The sequence below is a fragment of the Bemisia tabaci genome, chromosome 7 (assembly GCF_918797505.1).
Source record: "Bemisia tabaci chromosome 7, PGI_BMITA_v3".
Lineage (NCBI taxonomy): Eukaryota > Metazoa > Arthropoda > Insecta > Hemiptera > Aleyrodidae > Bemisia > Bemisia tabaci.
Genome location: NC_092799.1, coordinates 13,711,449 through 13,733,419, shown reverse-complemented (window position 1 = coordinate 13,733,419; position 21,971 = coordinate 13,711,449). Strand labels below are relative to the sequence as shown.

Sequence of the window (21,971 nt, the reverse complement as noted above, 5' to 3'; positions counted from 1 at the left end):
GAATTTTCTTGAAAATCGGTGATTTACCAGAGGGAATTTGGCAACGCCAAAAGGCTCATATGACGTTTTTCCTTAGCACGGCAGAGTAAGTCGTGAAGCGAGGAGTGAGGGCGAAATCATTTACGTCAAATATTAGAGGCATGGAGTGAGTATTGTGGCGGCCTTATTTTCAATAATTCAATAGCCGAGTGCAGGCCATTGGCGCGCACATAATGTTCTAATGCCACGTAGGCGAGAAAGGTGTACTGCAAGGTTGCCTAATTGAAGGCGCGATTATCTCTTCGATGTAAACAAATTTTTCTTTCATGGCAGGCAAGACAGCACTGCCGTGCTAAGGAAGAACGCCATGGACCTTTAGGCATTGCCGAATCTCCTTCAAGCAATCACGAATTATCGGAAAAATCTGTAAATATTTTTCTCCCGATTTTTTAGAGAATTTTGTCCGTAATTTGCTCGAAAATTTTTATAAATTTCAAGGTAAAATATTAACAAAGTTGTTCGAAAATTGATATTTCCTAAAAAGCAATTTAGCAGCATTCGATTGATCATACGGTGTTTTTCCTTAGCACGGTAGAGCTGTGCGCTATGTTCTGCATGCTTGTGTGATGACGTTTTGAACAATCAACCGACAATTTTAAGCTAAGAATTGGCAGAAGAGAGTAAAATTTTACTCAAGATAAGGGTATAAGCGCAAGCAAGAGTATAAGCACCTCGGAATGTTGACTTTTTGCCGTCCAGTCTGAAATTAAGTCAATTTTGCAAGACCATCTTGAGACGAAGTTGACCAAACATTATATTCAAGTCCATATGAAAAACTGGGATGAAAGAACTGATGGTAGAAATTGAGATCTAGTTTTTGTATGTGATCACTAAATGATTTTTTAAAATTGTCTCATCTCCTAGTCTGAACAGATTTTTTAAAAAATCTTACCTCTTTGCGCCAGCACGATCTGATCGTAGGAATTGAGAAATGGTTTTTGTGAGTGGTTATCTTTTCTCAAATATCTCCTCTTCTATTTCTTCCTCTCTCCTTTATCGCATCTTTAGGTGTATTCAATTAGCGTTTCAATTGAAGATTTACATACGTCTCACTGGATGCTTTTGATGCATCCTATTTCTTTGTTCTTTCTATCCTCCCGTTTAAGTCTCCAAGCTTGAAAATGTACCACTGGACAAGGTACGAACTAAAGCAGTCTTAAACGTATTTTCCACTCAAAATTTCACGGAAACATGATTCGGGCAACGAAAATTGCTAATTTCTGTTGCCTATACAGTGAAATTGAAGACGCGCTTCAGATGAACGATACCTACCTACCAATAAGTTAAAAACATTGTGTATCGGTCCATTCAGACCCTATGGAGCGATTTAATTGTGTGTGTTTTGAATAAATATAACTATTCGCGCTCCTTGGTATATTTATTGCCTATGTAACAAAATTGAAGGGGAACCTCGAGTGAACGATTCCTGTCAATAGGTTTACGCATGGTGTAATGTTTTAGCAAAATTAACTAAGCGAGATTAATGTGTGCTTTTTGAATAAACATTTTTCGTGCTCCGCGCTATATTTGTTACCTTCTTGTTTCGACTTTTGAGAGTGCACTTCTGTTGTCATGAGACTAAATAATTCATGAACCAGACAAAGAAATTGAACAATTGATAAAGAACATCGTCTTGGTGTACTCATGTGGGACCACTGTCCGACTATGGGGAAAGGGAAATTTGTCAATAAAAATTGATACAACACTGAAAAAAAGAGAGAACATTAGCAAACGCTAATTGAACACATATAAGGAAATCGTAAAGAGGAGAGGAATAGGAAGAAATAGAAGAAGAGATAATTTAGAAAAGAAAACCAATCTTGAAAACCAAATCTCAATTCTTACAATCAGATCGTACTGCACTGAGAAAAAGCTATGGCTTATACAAGCTCGTCATTCAAGCTCGCTCATACAATCACCTTAACGTCTCCTTATTTATATTCAATTAGCAATGGACACTAGGCAAGGTACGAATTTAAGCAATCTGATACACGTTTCTTAACCAGAATTTCACGTAGAACACGATTAGCGCAACGAATATTACTGAAACTAACTCCTAACGAAGATTTCAACGTTTTTATTTCACATTGGTTACGAGGGATTTGAACTGCCCGCTCACAAGAAACTCAAAGCTCTACTCGAGTCAAATCGCGCGCTACAACGGTTTCAGCAAGCTTCATCATCGAGCAATGTTCATTTCCCATCATATGTTGTTCAAACCACAAGAAATTTGCTATACCTAGCTGAGCCAAAGCGTCAAGATTGAGGTTTCCAGATTTGTAAATCGCAAAGACTATCATGATAAACGTTTAGCGGGCGATGTGAATCACGTAGAGCATTGAGTTTTCATGAGCGGGTGGTTTGAATTCACGCATCATGAATCATTAAGTATCTTCGTGAGGAGTTGATTTCGGTAACTTTTGCTCTGCGCATCGCATTTTACATGCAATTTTGGTTTAGAAACATGTATCAGAATGCTGAAATTCGCACCTAGTCTAGTGGTCCATTGCTAATGTTCTCTCTTTTTTTCAGTGTTGCATCAATTTTTATCGGTAAATTTCCCTTCCCCGTAGTCGGTCAGTGGTCCCAGACGAGCGGACCAAGACTTCCCTCCACCGACACAGTTAAGTTTTGGCCGGTCGGACTCAAGGTGGGCACGTCGGTCGTTGACGGATGAAAATCGATCACTTTTACTGGCAAAAGTGCGGGAAAGATCCGGGGCCGGGCGCGGATCCGCGTATTGTTCCGTCGGGAGTCTCCCGGGCATTGTTTGCACGGACGTCACTCACGTCACATTAACGCACCCGCAAATGAACGGTTTCCTTGAGAAACGACTCAAGTGCAACGAAAGCCCTATGCCGCTTATGCTCTTCTTGCAAATAAGCCCTTCAAATGGATGTATTTCTGTCAAACGGAACTATGTGCATTATGACATGCGCCCTGGTATGCATATATTCTTATGGGTCTCAGGGCTCATGTCTTAATGCACATAGTTCCGTTTGATAGAAATACGTCCAAATGAGCATCCGCGCCGACATATTTAATAAATTACCCTGTACCATTGTCCGCCCGAGCGATTGGTGCCCGCGCGCTCTTCTGCCTATTTCTCCTGCTCCGCGTCTGAATTTTATCGCTCCCGTGTTGTCGCTTCACTCGCCGCTTCTTCGCACCTTTCACCACCCTCACGGAGAAAAAAACTTCGTGCGTGGGACCCGAAGTTTAGGTCTTATGGACCTCTGAAGTTTTCGGATTGAGCATCTGAACACTTGAGGTCCAGCTGCTGAGGTTTGGATCACACATCTGAAACTTCAGTTCTTACATCAGAAGAACTTCGGTTCTCACATCCGAAAAACTTCGGTTTTCACATCCGAAAAACTTCGGTTCTCACTTCTGAAGTACTTCAAATGGACGTATTTCTACCAAACAGACCTATGTGGCGATGAGAAATGTGGGGTGTGCTCTAGAAATCTGCATAAGAAGCAATGTAAAAGTGGGCGTGGTTCCTTTTGAAGAATTGGCAAAGCGGGATATTGCATTCTATCAAACAGACCTATGTGCAACTGAGTGCGGAACTCATGAGCCGCGGGCCTGGCAAGAGAGCGTTGTGAACAGGGCTCATGAGTTAAAGCGCCCCGACGACCATCTCCCCGTCGCGCCTCCCGTTGATCATTGCCGCTGACGTCACTGGCGCTTTATTATTCTCATTCACTCTTACGGCCAGAGACTAACGAGCACACCCCATATTTCTCACTTCCACATAGGTCTGTTTGGTAGAAATACGTCCATATGGACCTCTGAAGTTTTCGGATTGAGCATCTGAACACTTGAGGTCCAGCTGCTGAGGTTTGGATCACACATCTGAAACTTCAGTTCTTACATCAGAAGAACTTCGGTTTTCACATCCGAAAAACTTCGGTTTTCACATCCGAAAAACTTCGGTTCTCACTTCTGAAGTACTTCAAATATAAGAACCGAAGTTTTAGATAAGTGATCCAAACCTCAGCAGCTGGACCTAAAGTGTTTAGATGCTCAATACGAAAACTACAGAGATCCATATGACCTTAACTTCGGGTCCCACGCACGAGATTTTTTTCTCCGCGCTCCACGTCGTTGTCGGGCTCTGAATTTCTTCCAAACTTTCGGAGGCTCCTTTCATATGGTCGAACAAAAGAGGAAATTTCCCGACTGGATTCTGTTAATTTTTTTAATAGATAACTGTTGTATCGCCGTTGGAATTTGGACTACTCAGAATTGCACCGAAAAAAAGTAAAGTTGATTTAACTTTCTAGGTGTAAAAAAAGTGTGTGAGAACGTATAAAATGCTGAATTACCCGCCACAACAGTTAGTTTTACATCTTGACATCGCTAAAGTAACTGCTGTAGCGGGTAATTCAGCATTTTATAATTTCTCACACACTTTTTTACATCTAGAATTTCAAATCAACTTCCGGTGCGAGTATATAAAGTTCAACCAAATCCTGAAGAAACCGAGCCAAATCACGGATTATGTTCAAAGAAGCGCGCCAATTGGCCGATGCAACACGCCATCCCCAGGGCTTTCCCAAAAAATGTGTTCAACACGAGTAAATGCGTCTTATGCTCCCCTCCCCCGCTGACGCGTTCATTTGGTGGTTTTTATTGATGTTTCAAAACGAATGAGAGGGGGGCGGCAAAATACAGGCGGCCCATGGGCGGCAAGTAGGTGAATCTCGCCATGCACCAATCGAAGCCGCTATCAAAAGACGAATTTCCACGAGTTGATTTTGTCGACTTTTTCAACCAGGTCGGCAGGGTTGCAAATCAAAGGAGAAAAATGTTCTGCTGAAATCAAAAACTTAACTCAGTTGCTTCATGAATTTTGGCCGACGTTTGCATTCAACCACTTTTTGATCCACTGCGGGAGGTGAGTCGAGTTTTAGCGAAAAACGTTGAAATCTTACAATTTTTCCAAAAAAACGAACACCAATAAAAACATTTTTTTTGCTTAGATGGACAGGACTACAGGGAAAATAATCCCAGGAGAAAATGAAAAATGTCTGTACCACCGATCAAATTTATTGAAATAGCCGAGAGGGTTTTTCCGGAAATGCGGCCGCCTATACAAATGAACTTTCGTGCTACATCTGAAACGCTGTAATGGACTCTCGCTTTTTTGCAAAAAATTTCGAATTCCGTAAATTGGCATGAGGGATTTTCTCGGTATTTTATCCGCCGGAAATGAACTTTCCTTATAATTTTGAAACGTTGCAATTTCTTGTGCAATAAATCGATCCTATGATAGTCATCAGAATTATGATGCAACCTCGGGGCCGTTAGTAAAATATGTAACGCTGCTCTAGGGGGGGGGTCCTCAACTTGCGTCACGGGCGCGACTCGAAGGGGAAGAGGGACGTTAGGTAACTCAGAACTTCGTTAAGTAACACTTGAGAGGGCGCATTGCACCGATTTTTTTTTAAAATCTAAGATGAACAATCTACGCACACCGGTCGTTTTTCATCCAAAATTCATCGAGAAACGCTTCCTTGAGGAAGATGAAGATCGAGGAATGCGTAATGTTTACGTAATTTTTATAGGGGATGTAGACCTATACTGCCGTGCTACAGAAGAACGCCGTATGAGCCTTCAGGCGTTGCCAAGTTTCCTTTGATAAAATGAGAATTTATTGGGAAAGTCATGAATATTGTTCTTCCGATTTTTTCAGATAATGTTGTTCGCAGTCTAATGCAAAGTATCTGAAAATTTCAAGGAGAGTATGCATAACTTTCTTCCAAAATAAACATTCTATCGGAGGAAATTTGGTGACTCTTGCATCTTCATGCGGCGTTTTTCCTTAGCATAGCAGTAAGTTGCGGGTATGTTACAAAGAGGAGGGGACTAAAAAATCAGATTTCAACCGTTACGTATGCCTCATGAACGGCCCCACAATGAGTGAGTGTTGAAGCCTTCTTGCAGGACTCTTATTAGTCAAAGCTAAAATTTTCACGCAAAAAAGCGCGTTGCCTTTGGCCAAGCTATTGAATATTTCATCTGCTCCGCAAAACTCCACGTCTAGATTTCCAATGTAAACATCCAAGTGGCTGTGCTACGCGTTGCGTCCACCTACGCGCGTAGCCTAGGTACTTACACGATTGACATTGAGAACAGGGCCGGATTAAGGGGGTGGCGACATGGACCGCGGCCCATGGCGGCAAAATTAGGGAGCGGCAAAGTTTGCAATTTTTTTTAAATGCAGGTACAAAAAAATCAGATTCAGAAAAAAAATACAAACAAGAATGACAAAATCTCTTATTTCATGGCAGCTCATTAATTTCTAATTTTGTCGTATTTCGGTGATACAAAAGACTGCGCACCTTTAATTAGTTGAGTTAAGAGAGAAACCAAACAAGTAATTTGGCCTAGAGCGGCGCGGCGGCGCAAAGAGAAATGATGACGAGGACTTGAGATGAAAAGGAGAAGATACATGCCGACCGCCTCGACGCGGCGGTCGGCATGTAACACATATTAGCGCCTACGAGGCTGCATGAATACTTCACGCATTGCGTCAAACACAGTACGGTCAACAGCGGTCGGCGCGGCGCGGCGTGAAACGCACAGCGCCTACAAGACTGCAAGAATGCTTCACGCATTGCGCCAAACACAGTGTGGTCAGCGGTCAGCGCGGCACGGCGGCGGAAGTTAAAATTATTAGACCACATTTATGTTTGTTCTTTCTTAATTTTTTAGTTCATTCTTACAAATGAAAGGCCTTGTCCCCACAGAGATAGGTTTACTGAACTGAACTTTTGCGCGAAGTGCCGTGAACTTTTGCTAGTAGTGTTGACAGGGCTTACGCAAAAAATGTGTCCAACACGAGTGAACGCGTCTAATGCACCCTTCTCCCTCCGGCACGTTCACTTCATGGTTTTTATTGATGTTTCAAAATGAATGAGAAGAGAGCGGCAAAATACAGGCGGCCCATGGGTGGCAAGTAGGTAAATCCGGCCATGATTGGGAACCTAGACGTATAACTTTCCGCAACCGATTAACTTAATCGCTAGGCGAGAGAAAATTCGCTTTTCTTGCGTAAAAAAACTCTTCATTAAGTTCACGATTTGATCCTGGAACAAGAAACTTATAGCATTTTCTAGGGGCCCTTATAAGCATTACAAAATGCACTTTGGTCGACTTGTTAACCCCTCTCCCCTCCTTTAATGTTCTTTTATACTGAGAGTCAAGACTCAACGAATCTATTTCTGATTGGCTCCTATATTTTGAGCCTCCAGAGTGTCACAAGCGGGGGAAAAGATTACATTTTCACCGATTGCAAAGAACCTAAAACTGGAATGGACCGGGCATTTAGGGGTAGGGGCACGTTAGAAGACGAATGAAATGAAAGAGAGAACGAAAGAAAGGAATTCGGGAAGGAGTTTATCAAAGATTACATTAACGTTAAAACTGAGTAATTTTTTTCCCCCGTTTGTGACATCCATGGGCGGACTTGCCTTAACTCTCTTTATGAAAGGTCTCTAAGAATTAATATTTTTTAGATTGATAATTTTTGGGACCGAGCTCAACCCTCTTCTCCTTAACTTAAGTAACTTACGTAACACATGTATATGTGTCGAAGGCAAATAGTAAAATCAGGCATTTTGTTGAATGCCTAAGCAAATAGTCAAATATTCTTACTTAAATTGAAATTCTGATTCTTTTCCTAATTTTAGACAAAATAACTAGTTGCTCCTGTAAGAAAAAATTCTCAGTAAAAATATGGATCAAATAATAGTATTTAAGACGATTTTTAGCTCCTGAACAGACTTATCTTGAAAGTTTCAACATGTCATAAAATACGGAATTTTTAGAATTTCAACATTTAAATATGAAAAGCAACTGAAGAGGAAGAGACGAAAAGAGTTCGTAGGTTTAATGATTTATTTTCCCAAAAATATTGAAAACTCGTGAGTTCTTCGCCATTAATTCACAACAATTTTTAGACCGTCAAAATTGAACTATCTGCCTAGGCATTTGACACAATGCCTGATTTCACTATTTGCCTGCGACATATGTACGAGGTTGAACTGCTGAACATAGAAGGAGCAAGACGCAGTAATCAATGAAAAAGCTCAGTGATTTTCAGTCGAATCTGGCAACGTCGCGACAAGTTTTGACGGCTGAAGCGCGAGTATTCGATGAAACTCGTATTCTCATATTCCTCCGGTTATTTCAGGAACGCACCTCTCGGTTTTGCGTGAGACGCAAAGTTGATGAAAATATGATTTAATTATTTCCTCGCGATGTGTGTGGCGCTATCTCTCGGCGCGGCCGCAGAAACCGCGCAACTGCATGGGGATATCGAGGATGTTACGAGGTTCTATCATAGCCGGCCGCTATTGGCGACCGAGCTGGTGAATTGGACGTGTTTCTGCAAAACGGAACTATGTGTATTAGGACATGAGCCCTGAGACCCATGAGAATACGCGCACTACAGGGCTCACGTGATAATACACATGGTTCCGTTTGATAGAAATACGTCCAATTGGGAGAAGTGATCTGAGCAGGCGCCACTCGGTGTCTCACTTCTTCGCTCGCTCCACGCCTCAACCTGCGCATCGTGGAAAAGTATATTCTGACACCGAGAAAGAAACCAACGGTAATATTATTAACTCATTGGTGAGCATCGCACCGTAAAATACGCCGTAAAAAACGAGAGCTTTATATTTTTGTCAAAGTAAGTTTTGTTTGAAGAACGTCTCAATCTGGATGGACGTTAAATTTCGGTAGCACGAGTCGAAAAACGAGTAGCCTCGTTTGCAAAATTCCGAGCATTCAATCTTGCCTCATTATTTAAACAAAAGTAATTTCATTGAATCAAGCTCAAGAAATTGCCTACTCGTGAAAATTAAAGGCGTTTGGTTAAGGGCAATTCTACGGAAACCGTCCAATTCCAGTCAAGATCGTTTTATTTGTAAAATGTGTGATAAAAAGTTTCACATTTCACCAAATGTGGTAGAAAATGAGTGTTTTTAACGAATTATAACCATTACAATTGTGTAAATTGATGGATTAAGCTTCATTCTTAGCTATTACTGATTAAAATGTTACGACCGTCACTGTCATGATTGGTAGGTTGCAATGTTCACAACCTCATAACTTTCTTTTGGTCTGATAAATTTTTCTGATTTTTGTACTAATTTCATCAAAAATACTTGCAGTTGAGTAAACAATGCATTTGATTACGAAAAAAATTTTCATCCACTCAAAATATTTCGAAAATATGCTGTCATTAAGTTTCACGTCACGACCGTCCCAGGTGTTGTCAAAACGGTCGCTAGGAGCGCTTAAATCGTTGCGAAAGTGATTTGAAAGTGTACAAGTGAAATGAAGCGAAGTGTTCCTGGGTGCAAGCTTGTGCAGTAATCGCCCAAAGTTATTTTGAAAATTCTACCACGATTTGAAAGGTAAGTATACTTAACTGAACCTTTTTTTGCGTCACGACCGTCACGCCCTTTATTTTATGAAGCGTGTGATATTCTGAAAAATCTTTGTGCCCACTTTATAGTCCTTAATACTAATTGCAAGTTTACGAACTTTCGAAATTGTACTTCATTGCTGTTGAGTGCACCCGCCGTTTTTGTTTAAAATTTGTCACAACTGTCGCACCGCATCGGATGTTTAGTGTGACGATCGTGTCTCCTAGACGTGCTTGAGTCAATCATTGATTTTATTATCCCTACAATCGAGCAAACGGGGATGGGGCGTAGAACTCCTACGCCCCCCCCCCCCCTTGGATCCACCTATGATTGTAAAATAACGCTACACCTGAATATTCCAAGGAAAAATATCCGTAGCTTTCCTAAAGAATAAATTGGTATTTTATAGAGGGATGTTTGGCAACGCTGAACTGTTCATACGGCGTTCTTCTCCCTTAGCACGGGTATATGATGGACCGAAAAAAAAAATACTCGCAGGGCAGTTCCCTTTCATTGTTTTGGACACGTGAGGTGCCGTCGTCTCAATAAAACAAAAGGCCCTTGCGCACTCCTGGCTAATGGTGTTTACAAAGGAATGTCCCTTCCTTCCTTTGTTCCAAAAAGTTCGGATTTCCCGGCAGTGGAAAACAAGGAAATAGTTTCTAAATGACATCCTAATTGCAAGAGTGGTCAGCAGGGGGGGAGGCTGGGGGGTTGCTTGCGGTGGCTACAGACCGAGCATATAAAAGAGCAACCCCACCCCTAAAGTTCAATCAGTGTGGATTTAGTGAGCGAAGTGGCTCAATAGGTAATCAGGTCTGCGGGTTAGTGGGGCAGTGGTTTAGTGGATTTGTGGTACAGTAGTTTGATGGTGCCGTGGTATAGTGGTGCAGTGCAATTAGCAAGCGGAATCGCAATATGAGTTAGGCTCCTAGTATGTGAGTATAGCAGATAATAGCTTTATCATACCTTCTATCTTCATTACCTATATTTAAACTGTATTGTTTCATTTTTGAAACTTTTTATTTTTCAAATTTTAAAATTTATTTTTTCTATTTTCAATTCCCACTTATGAGTCTTAAAATTTTTCATCTTTGAATATTTTATTTTGGAAATTTTAAAATTTTTATTTAGTTTTTGAAATTTTTATTCAGTTTTTGAAATTTTTAGTTTTCAAATTTTAAAATTTAATTTTTCTATTTTCAATCTCTAATTTTAAATCGTAAAGTTATCGTAAATTATCCTTGAACATTTTGCTTTTAAAGTTTAAATTTTATTAGGTTCATCCTATTATTTTCCTTTCCTATTTCACGGTCGTGCCTATTTCATAATATTATGAATCGGTAGAGTACTTTTATTCTTCAAAGAAAGAAATTATCAATGAAATCGACAATGATTCATCTTATTTTTCCAATTTTTCTAAACTGAGAGTAATATTTTTCCCCTCTTCAGATCATTGTTTTGCATTGAGAATGACATCAAATTAAATGGCTGTAGTTAATGAATGCGTAGCACTATTACATCGTTTGAAAATCTCTAAATATTCAATAATGTTTCACTTTTTCCGAGAAAATTAGCCGACAGATCTTCCATTTATTTTCCATGAATATTTTCAAAAAAGAGAGGACAATTCTCAAAAATTTCATGAAAAATTGTTGATTGGTTTTTGCAAAAAAAAAAATAAAAAATTAGACATGAGCATCGATTTGAAACGTCACAATCAGCCATCTGTATAATATTCCTGCTAAATTTTTAACAAATAAAAAAATTGCACATGAGCTGCACTGTTAATGGGACGTGTTTCTGTCAAATGGAGCTATGTGCATTAAGACATGAGCCCAAAGACTCATAAGAGTATATGCATAACAGGGCTCACAATACACATAGCTCCGTTTCGCAGGGACACGTCCAATTTACATCAGATGTACCTTCACTAGCTTTGCTTTCTTGATTTTTCTTTTTTTTCAGATCGGCAAGAAACTAAGTCTGTGAAAGCGCTTCCAGCGCCGTGTGCAAAGATTTCAACTTATTTTCTTGAATTGGATTTTTTCCTCCTCTTCAAACGCTTCATACTAACTTCCTAATTGACAAAAGACAGGGACAGGGACAGGGAGAGACAGGGTCAGAGCGGAAGCTACTTTCAGCGTATTAATCGTAAGTAAAAGTGCTTTGCAGCCATGGCCGAATTTACGTTTTTGGCGCCCTGTGCAGAAATTTTCGAGGCGCCCCCCTCGCACGCCCCCCCCCCCCCCCCCGCCAGCGCATTTCCCAACCCGACGGTTTTCTTTGGTCACTACGTGCTAACTCTAACTAAATACGAATTTTTCGAGTGAGTGAATGATTCTGGGGCAGAAATCAAAACGTATCGTCGCGACACGGGACAAGCCGCCTTGCAACCTTGTCTCGCCGTTCTTGTCTGTGTCTCCATTGCTTTTATACAATCAATCAACAATCAGAGTTTCTGAACTTTCGACGCAATTCTCAATTTTTTGCAGAGTTTGGAAAAAAACCCAAAATTTGGCGCCCCTCAAAATCTGGCGCCCTGTGCAGCTGCACCGATGCACCACAGGTAAATCCGGCCCTGTTTGCAGCATTTTTATTTTTCTCTCAAATATCATGCTAATTTTCATCTCTGTGTTAATTATGTTAGTCTTTCTTTTTGTTCTTTTTCAGATCGGCAACAAACGAACACAGTAAAAACAGTTTTACATTGTTTTATATTGGTTTTTTGTTTTGAATCCCTAATATTGATTTTGCTCTTTTACCGACTGGTAGGAGAGGAGCACTTTGAAAACTGTTCAACTTCATTTCATTTTACATTTCATTTTACTTTTTATTTTACTCTATTTACCTGAACTAATCTATTTTTGTTTATTTTTTTCAGATCCCGAACTTTTGTAAGTGGCTGTTTATCCGCAAAGCGGAATTAGGCCAATCAACCTGCAACAACAACAACAGATCGGCAAAAAACGAGCATAATGAAAGCTGTTCATTTATCTACTTCAGCTGTTCTATTTCAATTTTTACTATTGTCCACCAAGTCCTACCATCGAGGAAAATCTGTGATTTAAAGGTACCAATATAGGTGAATCACGGTGGTGTCCATTAATTTGAATGATGAAGGTACTCGCCTTATTGCTACGTAAGTACCTTGCAGTCTCCCTTTAATGGTACTCCCTTACGATAGGACGTAAAAATTTGGTAGTTGGATGGATCTTTTCAAATGTTCAATTACTTGGACGTATTTCTATCAAACGGAACTATGCGCATTATGACGTGAGCCCTGTTATGCACATATTCTTATGGGTCTCAGGGCTCATGTCTTAATGCACATAGTTCCGTTTGATAGGAATACGTCCATTTGTAGTGGTGTAAAAATTAACAGAAATAATGGTGTGATTCACCAGAAAGTACCCGTACAGTTTTAATTAATCTACAACTGAAGAATACACTGAATAATTCCTCATGGAATCAATAGCTGAAGAAAAAATGACGAAATCAGAGAACAATATTGAACTATTTTCCGAATGATATTGATGAATTCCACATTTTTTACTACTAGATGATTACTGTACTTTTAGAAAGTAAGTATCAAGTTTGACGAGGCCATTCAGAGTGAACAAAACAATTTTTTGGCTTAAGTTTGTATTTCCATGTTAGGTTAAGCGTTGACTAATCATTCCTTTTTTTTATTCTTACTTTGTTTCAGGTCCACCAAAAATGCTCCTTTACAGTATGAATTCTGAATGCCAACAGCTGCAATCCTTTTTTTCAATGATTTGTGGAACCAACATACTTAAAACCACGGTGTGCATCAATGCGGATGATGATGTCACTCATCGTCATCGCGCTTTCTAAAAGGCTATGTGCCCCTTCGTGATGCAATGCTGAATAAAAACGCCGTATAAACCTTCAGGCGTTGCCAAATTTTCTGTGAGAAAACACAAATTTCTCGGTCTAATGAATATTTTTATTGGAATCTTACAGATAATTTTGTTCACAATTTCACCAAAAATTCCTGAAAAGTTCGAGGGAATATATTCATACCAATAATTTCTCAGAAATATACGTTTTATCTGGGGAAATTTGGCAACTCTCGAATGTTCACCCGATGTTATTCCTTAGCATGACAGCAGAGGGATGTGAAAATTTTGTAATTGAACAGATTTTCTTTAATCGTAAATCATCATTAATTATTTAAAATTAACAGAGATTTCCGTATAAACCTTTCAGGCGTTGCCAAATTTTCTGTGAGAAAACACAAATTTCTCGGTCTAATGAATATTTTTATTTGAATCTTACAGATAATTTTGTTCACAATTTCACCAAAATTCCTGAAAAGTTCGAGGGAATATATTCATACCAATAATTTCTCAGAAATATACGTTTTATCTGGGAAATTTGGCAACTCTCGAATGTTCACACGATGTTATTCCTTAGCATGACAGCAGAGGGATGTGAAAATTTTGTAATTGAACAGATTTTCTTTAATCGTAAATCATCATTAATTATTTAAAATTAACAGAGATTTTGGTATAACTATATAAAAATACATTAAAATTCCTGAGTGGTTGCTCTTGGAATCAACAACGAAGAAAAAAGAAAACATGACAAAAATATAGAAAAATTGCATTCATTTTCACATAATTAATTAATATCATATTAGAGAATATTGGAAGCTATCGCATGCCACGAGCAAATTTGGCATCAACAATGACATTTTCCCGCTCAAGTTTCCATTTTCAAATTAGGTTAAGCTCCGTTTAATCATTTCTTTTTTTTTATTCTTAGTTTGTTTCAGGTCTGCAAACAACGAAGAAAATGTTCCGCACTGAGGATGGAAGTAGTGCCCTCCAGAATATGTATTTGTTGTGTAAAATATAAATAGTATAGACTATCAAAAGTTTTAATAGTTGAACTATTCAATCCATTTTTAATTGATTACATTTATAAAATCTATAAAAATAATTATTTTAAAACTATTGTGCAGCCCTTGACTTGAATGCCATCTGCAGTTTTTTTAAAAATATTTAAATTTCCTTCCAGTTCTGCGTATAGTTCTCATGTATTACTATCAAACAATATTGCATCCAATTGAAAGTAAGTAAACTGCATAACGCAAAAAGAAATTATCTTTCCGGTTCACTGTAAAAAACACATACGTTCCACAAATAAGAACCAGAAGAGTTAGTTTATTTTGCGTTATGCAGTTGAGTTACTACAACTGAATGCAAAATCGTAGTTGAAGCTACATGGTGTAGTCCAAAGACAGTATGCAACTGCCATTCAAATTAAATTTTGGGAAAATAAGACGTAAATTTCATTAATTGGACGTATTTCTATCAAACGGAACTATGTGCATTATGATGTGAGCCCTGTTATGCACATATGCTTATGGGTCTCAGGGCCCATGTCGTAATGCACATAGTTCCGTTTGACAGAAATACGTCCAATTAGGCATGTTCCCTGACAAAAAATTTTACAAGACAGTATTGGACATATTTATGCTAAAAGGAACTATGTTTCATGCTTCGAACTTCACGAACTTGAATCCCATGTACATGATTCCTGTTAGGATAAATACGTCTCTAATGAATGATGATGGAACAGTTTCTTAACTCTACAAAGGGCCTAATAATTAAAGGCCCAGTAGCCAGTCTTGTACCCTGAACCCTGTTACAAATCATATCAGTAATTCTTGATGTTTTTGTTTGTTCCAGAAGAAGCTGCTGAAGAAACGGGCTCGGGGGAGGAGGGTGGCTCGCTAGGGGAGGAGGTTCCCAGGGAAAGGGGGGTCCGTGGGGTTGGGAAGGATCGCGGTGTAAGGTTTCCCAGGGGGAGGCTCCCGGGGAGAGGGGGGTCCGTGGGGTTCGTCGCGGGGTCGCGGAATAGGGTTTCCCAAGGGGGGTTTTCCCGGGGAGAGGGGGGTCCGTGGGATTCATGTAGGATCGCGAAGTAGGGTTCCTAAGGGGGGAAGGGCCGCGGAATAGGATCACGGGGGGAGGAATAGGATTTTTTTTTTTTTTTTTTTCTGCGACTGGCTTGCTGAGATCCTCCGGGGCGTTACGTCCCGGGGTCCGCCGTCGCCGGCAGGGGCGCCCGCCGGGACCCCGTGGGTCCGTTGGGCGTCCCCTGCCCCCGACCCCCCGCGAGGGGGTCACTTTGCCCCCCCGCAAGGGGGGCTTTTGACCCCCCTCGCGGGGGTCGGGGGTGGGGGCGCCCAGCGGACCCTTATGGGGTCCCGGCGGGCGCCCCTGCTGGCGACGGCGGCTCCGGGGCGTTGCGCCCCGGAGGATCTCAGCAAGCCACGAACAGAAAAAAAAAAAAGGGAGGAGGTGGGAAAGGAACCTGGACGCCGGAAGCCGGGGTTGGGGGAGGTCGCTGCTGCTGCTGGATGCCATCGTACCGGGATCGTCGAATTTTTTCTTTTTTTTTTCTCTTTTCTTTTCTTTTTTTTCTTTTTTGTATTCTCTGTTTCAGGTGCTGCTGCTGGATGCCATCGTACCGGGATCGTCGAATTTTTTTTTTCTTTTTTTTTCTTTTCTTTCTTTTTTTCTTTTTTGTATTCTCTGTTTCAGGTGCTGCTGCTGGATGCCATCGTACCGGGATCGTCGAATTTTTTTTCTTTTTTTTCTTTTCTTTTCTTTTTTTTTCTTTTTTGTATTCTCTGTTTCAGGTGCTGCTGCTGGACGCTGGTTCCCGCAACCGAAGGTAAGATACCGTTTTGATTCTTTACGTTAATCAATTGTGGAGGGCACTACTCCCGTCTCCCGCGGGCACAGCTTTTTTTCGGCAGAAACGACATGAAGCAGTGGATGGAGCTACGGCAGCATTGGTAAGTGTTTTATTTTGTTTTCTCTCCTCCTTTCCTCTTCTCTCTTCCTTCCCTCTCCTCACTCTCTTTCCTCTCCCGTCTTCCCTCCCTCTCCCATCTTCCCTCCCCCGTGGATTAGGGCTCTTGGCGATACCACGTTAAAAAAAACGCGCCGGGGCTCTACCTCCGGGGGCAGTACCTGATCGGGCTCTCCTAAGGTGGTGTGGAAACGAGCTTGTCTGAAGGTTTTCCCCATTTTTCTTCCGAATTGTGGATTATAGGAAATAAATAAATGAATGCGATGAATGAAGAAATAAATAAATGCGATGAATAAATGAATAATTGCGATAATGGAAATAATAAATGAATAATGTCAAAACCTGGGAATCTTTTCAGTCAAGGTGATTCGATGGACGCCATATTTTTTGCCAAACGACATGCAATATATCTTATCGATTGGTTCCATTTTTTCAGCCACTCGTAATTTTTGTCTAATTTTGAGATCGCAATTCTGCTGTCAGGAGACTGAAGAATTCACTGCTTTCCAATTTTGACAAACAAATTCAACGTAATAATGGCATGGTTTTGAGAAAACATTGCATTCGATACTGATATCGAAACTGCACTCGAATGCGATATTTTCTCTCTAAACAAACCACGCCTTTATTACGTTGAATTTCTTTGTTAAAATTGGTGAGTGCTTTAGTCTCGATCTCAAAATTGGAGAAAAATGACGAGTAGCTGAAAAAATGGAACCAATTGATGCGATATATCGTATGCCATTCTGACACAAAATATGGCGTCCATCGAATCACCTTAATTAAGTGTAAATACTATGCTTACAATACCTCTTCTCTTTCTATCCTTGCGTTCAAGTCTCCAAGCTTGACAATTGACTCGGTACAGATTTTCAAAAAAGCACACCTCTCGCGCCCTTAAAGGGGAAACATCGCATTCGCAGAACCGGAAACACTCATTATTTCCCGAAAGTACGGAGCATTTCCGGTTTCATTAGGTGATCGCCGAAGCAGTCTCTGAATGCGCGCGTACGCATTTATGAATTTTCTCGAGATACAAGGTACACTTAGTGCAAATATCAAATGATAATTGGTGGCCAAAACTTTAGTTCCAATTTGACCCAAGTGCCGATATAGGACCTGAAGGGGGGGGGGGGGATGGGGCTCCCAAGAGAGTAGAAAGCATATATTGACGTTAATAGAATGACCGAAAATTTTAAATGGATGAATCATGTCACGATCTTTACGGACTTGTCACAACCGTCACACTTTTTTCAGAGTCATAAAACAACTGCCAATTTTTAAAGTTCACTATTTTCTAACAATGTATAAGATTTTTGGAGGCGTAGGTTCAGACATTTAAGAAAAAAACAAATATGGTTGATATTTTAGCCTTCAAGAAATATTGTTTTATTTTCCGAGGAAAAAGCTGGAAAATCTGCAAAAATTAGAAAACATTTGCTATGTCATGATGAACATATACACTGGGTCACTATGTTTCGTTGTTTCAATTCTTCATAGGACTTAACAGTATAAAAAAAATAAAACCGCATATTTGACCATTTTTCTCTTTCTGATGGACCAAAATAATCGATGTGACGGTCGTGACATCCGGGATCTATTTTTAAAACAATTGCTCATAAAAAAAAAAAGAAATGCGCTTGATAAAAAAAGGTACTCGTATAGAATTTTGAAGCCTGATACTATGCCGAAGGAAGAAAAAAAACTCTCAATCCAGAAGAACATAGTTGAATTTTTAGTTTTTGGGAGATCAAATTGGACAGTTTTCGTAGAATTACCCTTAAACTCTGTGACAGTATGCTCATCGACGGTGAAACCAGACCTTTCTCGTTTGCGGTGTTTAAAAATCTCCGCTCCCATTTTATTTTTATGAGGGAGGACAAACTAATATATCATTCCTTAAGGAAAGAAAGGAAAATTCCTTAAGGAAGGAAAATCGCGGAAGTTTGCAAGAATTAGACGTACTTCCATTAAACAGATTTATAAGCAGGTGAAAAATATAGGGTGTGCTCGCTAGTTCTCTGGCCGTAAGAGTGAATTAGAATATAAAGCGCCAGTGACGTCAACGGAGATGGATGCCGTTATGCAGCTCGCCTTGTTGGTCATTAACTCATGAGCCCTGTCCACAACGCTCTCGTCCCATCCCCGCGGCTTATGAATCTCGCATTCAGTTGGCACATAGTTGCTGAATTTAAAATCTCTCATTTCCAATTCTTCAAAAGGAATCACGCTCACTTTTACATTGTTTCTCGTGCAGCTTTCTAGAGCACGCACCCTATAATTCTCACCTGCACATAAATCTGTTTGATAGAAGTACGTCCAATTAACGTCGAGGAGTTCGCCATCTAAAAAAAGAAAAGGTTGGCATGAGATCTGCGACGTCGCAAACCGAGATACGTGGTTCGGTAGTTTCACCGTTGTCATGTTTTAAAGTATCGATTCTCGGACAGAATGATTTCATCGGAAGAGCAAATTTCACCACACTTGATGAATTCAAGGATTGTCAAAGAGCAGTAAGGACAGTTTACGTCATTTCCTGGAAAACAGCAAGCATCCTTTGTTCTCCTTCGAAAAAATGGATGCGACAGGGAATCCACCAGGAGTGGTAACACCACAAGCCAAATAACACGATATAATTCCCCACTATATGTATTTACTGCGGCGACAATATGGATCGGCAAAGAAGAGGTAATACATTGGAGAAAATTGTATAATGTTCTGCACTTTCTTGCCCGCGATGCGCCGCGATTGAAGCGGTGAATACCTGAAGAGTCAAAACGCCTTCATCTCCGTGCGTATGCAATACGGACATCCGTGGTGCTCGAATAGTTGCATCCAGGCGTTGTAATGTTTGGTTAGTAACTTAGTGTCTGTCGCATGCGACACTAACCAGGGCACTTGTTCCTCTGACATCTTAACTTAATTTCGGTTGCCTATCGTGCTCATGGGGTATACTATTGATCATTTATATCGCGACATTGCCAATTTTCCAAGAAATACTATGATTTTTAAATAATTTCAACATCGCCCCAATAAAAAGTGAATTTCGGCTCCTACACTTACTTTTCAAAGGACAACGAATGCGCAAGAGTCGTTTCATAGATACTTGAGAAAAAAAATATTGGGAGCTCATCCCAACACACCTACTTGATTTCGCGGAAGAGTAAAAAAAAGTCCATTCTGGAAAAAGCATCAACCTATACGGTCAGTTCAGGAGTTCGGGGCCCGAAATGCAGGTTCCAAACCGTAGAGAAAAAAGTGTCACGCATTGTAGATTACCTCAAAGTTTTTGTCTTAGCCGGATTCTAAAAAACGAATTAATAACGAAGCGTTTAAAGGAAGTTCGGCCAAAAGCTCCTCGCAGAGTATCCTAGGTAAGGCGCTTACAAAAATCACATGTGTTGTTCGTTTTCCTGAACTTTGGTCCCGGAATTATACGAAAGATAAGGAAAAAAATAAATAACAAGCTGATTTTTGGCATAGTGAAGTCTTCGACGGCAATTTGCGCGGAAGTCAAAACTAGTGAGGTAAAATTCTTATTTGGGGAGGGGGGGGGGTTTCAAAACTCGGAGATGGCACAAAGATAGACACAAATATTTCTCTCGTAGCTATCGCCAAGTTCATTGTCTGTCTGGGCAAAAAATATGAAATGACTAAGAAATATTAACAAAAAAAGCAGGGTTTGAATCTGCACATATTTGTAAACAAGTATCACCGACTTTTTTTCTTTATTTTGTGAAGGCGCGATTATTTTTATCTCACAGGTGCGTTATTATTCTTGAACAGTGTTATCATTTAGATACAGAAACAACCCACAGCTCTATAACATCCTCGATACATTGACGATGGCTACTCGTTTGAAAGGCAACCATGATTCATGTCACATACACATGGACAGCTATTCTAATTTTCGAATTACGGTGAAGAAAGAAATAGGGCATTTAAGTGGTCCATTGTGGTGGCACGTTCACTTTACTCATCAGCTAGAGGGTTCAGTTTTCGACAAAATTCTACCTTGGCCGATTTTGGGCCAAAGTAAAGAAGACATCACAAGCCATCCGTTCCATGCAGGACGATCATTTCTGCGCCCCGTACACATTGCAGATACGTGCTTTTGGACCCAAGTGATGCAATTAATGATGGGTACACTTGTCCATGACTCAATTATTTCAGGCGACCAAGCGTTGGGCTGTCGTCAATGGGGAAGATTGTCCGCTCATTCCTGGTTTTTGTTCCTCCTCGGTGTTTATTTTTCCCCTCCGAACGGGTCGATTGTGATGTCAGCTGGTATTTATCCTGCGTTTTACGAACTAAGAAAATGACAATGACTGCAACGTGCTGTTCCAGTTAGAATCTCAGAGCCACGGCTCTGATAATTTGCTCTCGAAAAATTTCGAATGAGTTTGGAGAAAAAGATCCATTAATCAGGATTTTTTATGTATATTTTAAAGGAAAAATCGTAATTTCTGTACAGAAGATCAATTAACCAATAAAATTAAAAAAAATTAAAAAAAAAAAAAAAAAAAAAAAAAAAAAAAGGATTCAAGCAACATTAATAAGTACAAAGTTTCAATTTGATAGACATTTTTAGAATTTTTTTTTTAAAAAACCTGTAAATTTTCTGAACGTGCAAACGTTTTCAAAAACAAGCGCCCAAGTATCAGCGCTCGCGATAAGTTGTAATTTGAGCGGAGAATGTGTCGCAATTTCATCGATGTCAATACATGGCGATATTCACGGAGAAAAAATAGCGATTTTCTACTTTATCGCATACATTTTGCTATGAAATCACGATTTTATGGACTACAATTTATCGCAATATTATCGAACAAAAATCGTGGTAAAATAAGATGAAATTTCGATTTTATCAAACTCGATTTTATAGAGATAAAACAGCGACAAGATCGAGGATCACTCAGATGTTACCTAATCATCCCAGCGATTTTATCCCCAAAAAATCATAAAAAATGGAAACTTGATTTCAAAATATTGAGATTTTTTCATTTAAAAATGCTACTTGGGTGAGAGTACTTACTTTCAAAAATTGTGGACCTAGGATTTTCGCATCGGAGAAAAATTACTGATGGATTTTTAAATAAATAAAAAAACACCGAACACCGTGTTTATTCAAATTGATTTTAAAACTACGAAAGCACGTACTTGAACCTAATAAGTGATTGAGGCGCAAGGGAAAGACTCAGCTCTAGTCATCTACGTCTTAAGTGCGAAATCGCATATCTCCGTTTGTGGAGTTGCAGACTTCCTGTCGTACTTGATTTATTTTTGGAAAACTAGTAAACATGTTCTCTTGAAAAATGTACTGATTTTTCTCCACTGTGAGTAGAATATTCTGTATGTTTCTGTTTCTGTTCATTTCAGGCTACAAAATCGGCTTATTTCTCTTCGAAAAAATCATAGCGTCCTTTATAGCGGATCACCAATTCTTAATCAATTATTCCTAAATATTCCTTATTAATTCTTATTTCCAGTTCTTTTTAATCAATATAATTTATCTAGTTATATAGTTAGATATTTTCAGGTTTAACCGCAACTGCTGGCACCTAATTAGCTGGAATTTAAATAAATTATTATAGTAGATGGCTCTAATTTTTAAATTCTCAATGTTAAATCTTT

General features: G+C 39.7%; 1 long non-coding RNA gene across 1 annotated transcript; it reads left to right on the top strand.

The window, feature by feature from the left end:
* The first annotated feature begins 9,419 nt into the window (after positions 1-9,419).
* LOC140225171 (uncharacterized) lies at positions 9,420-12,620 on the top strand. The gene is made up of 3 exons (XR_011900310.1): positions 9,420-10,423; positions 11,454-11,639; positions 12,370-12,620. It is a non-coding gene; the product is annotated as an uncharacterized lncRNA (long non-coding RNA).
* The last annotated feature ends 9,351 nt before the right edge of the window (positions 12,621-21,971 follow it).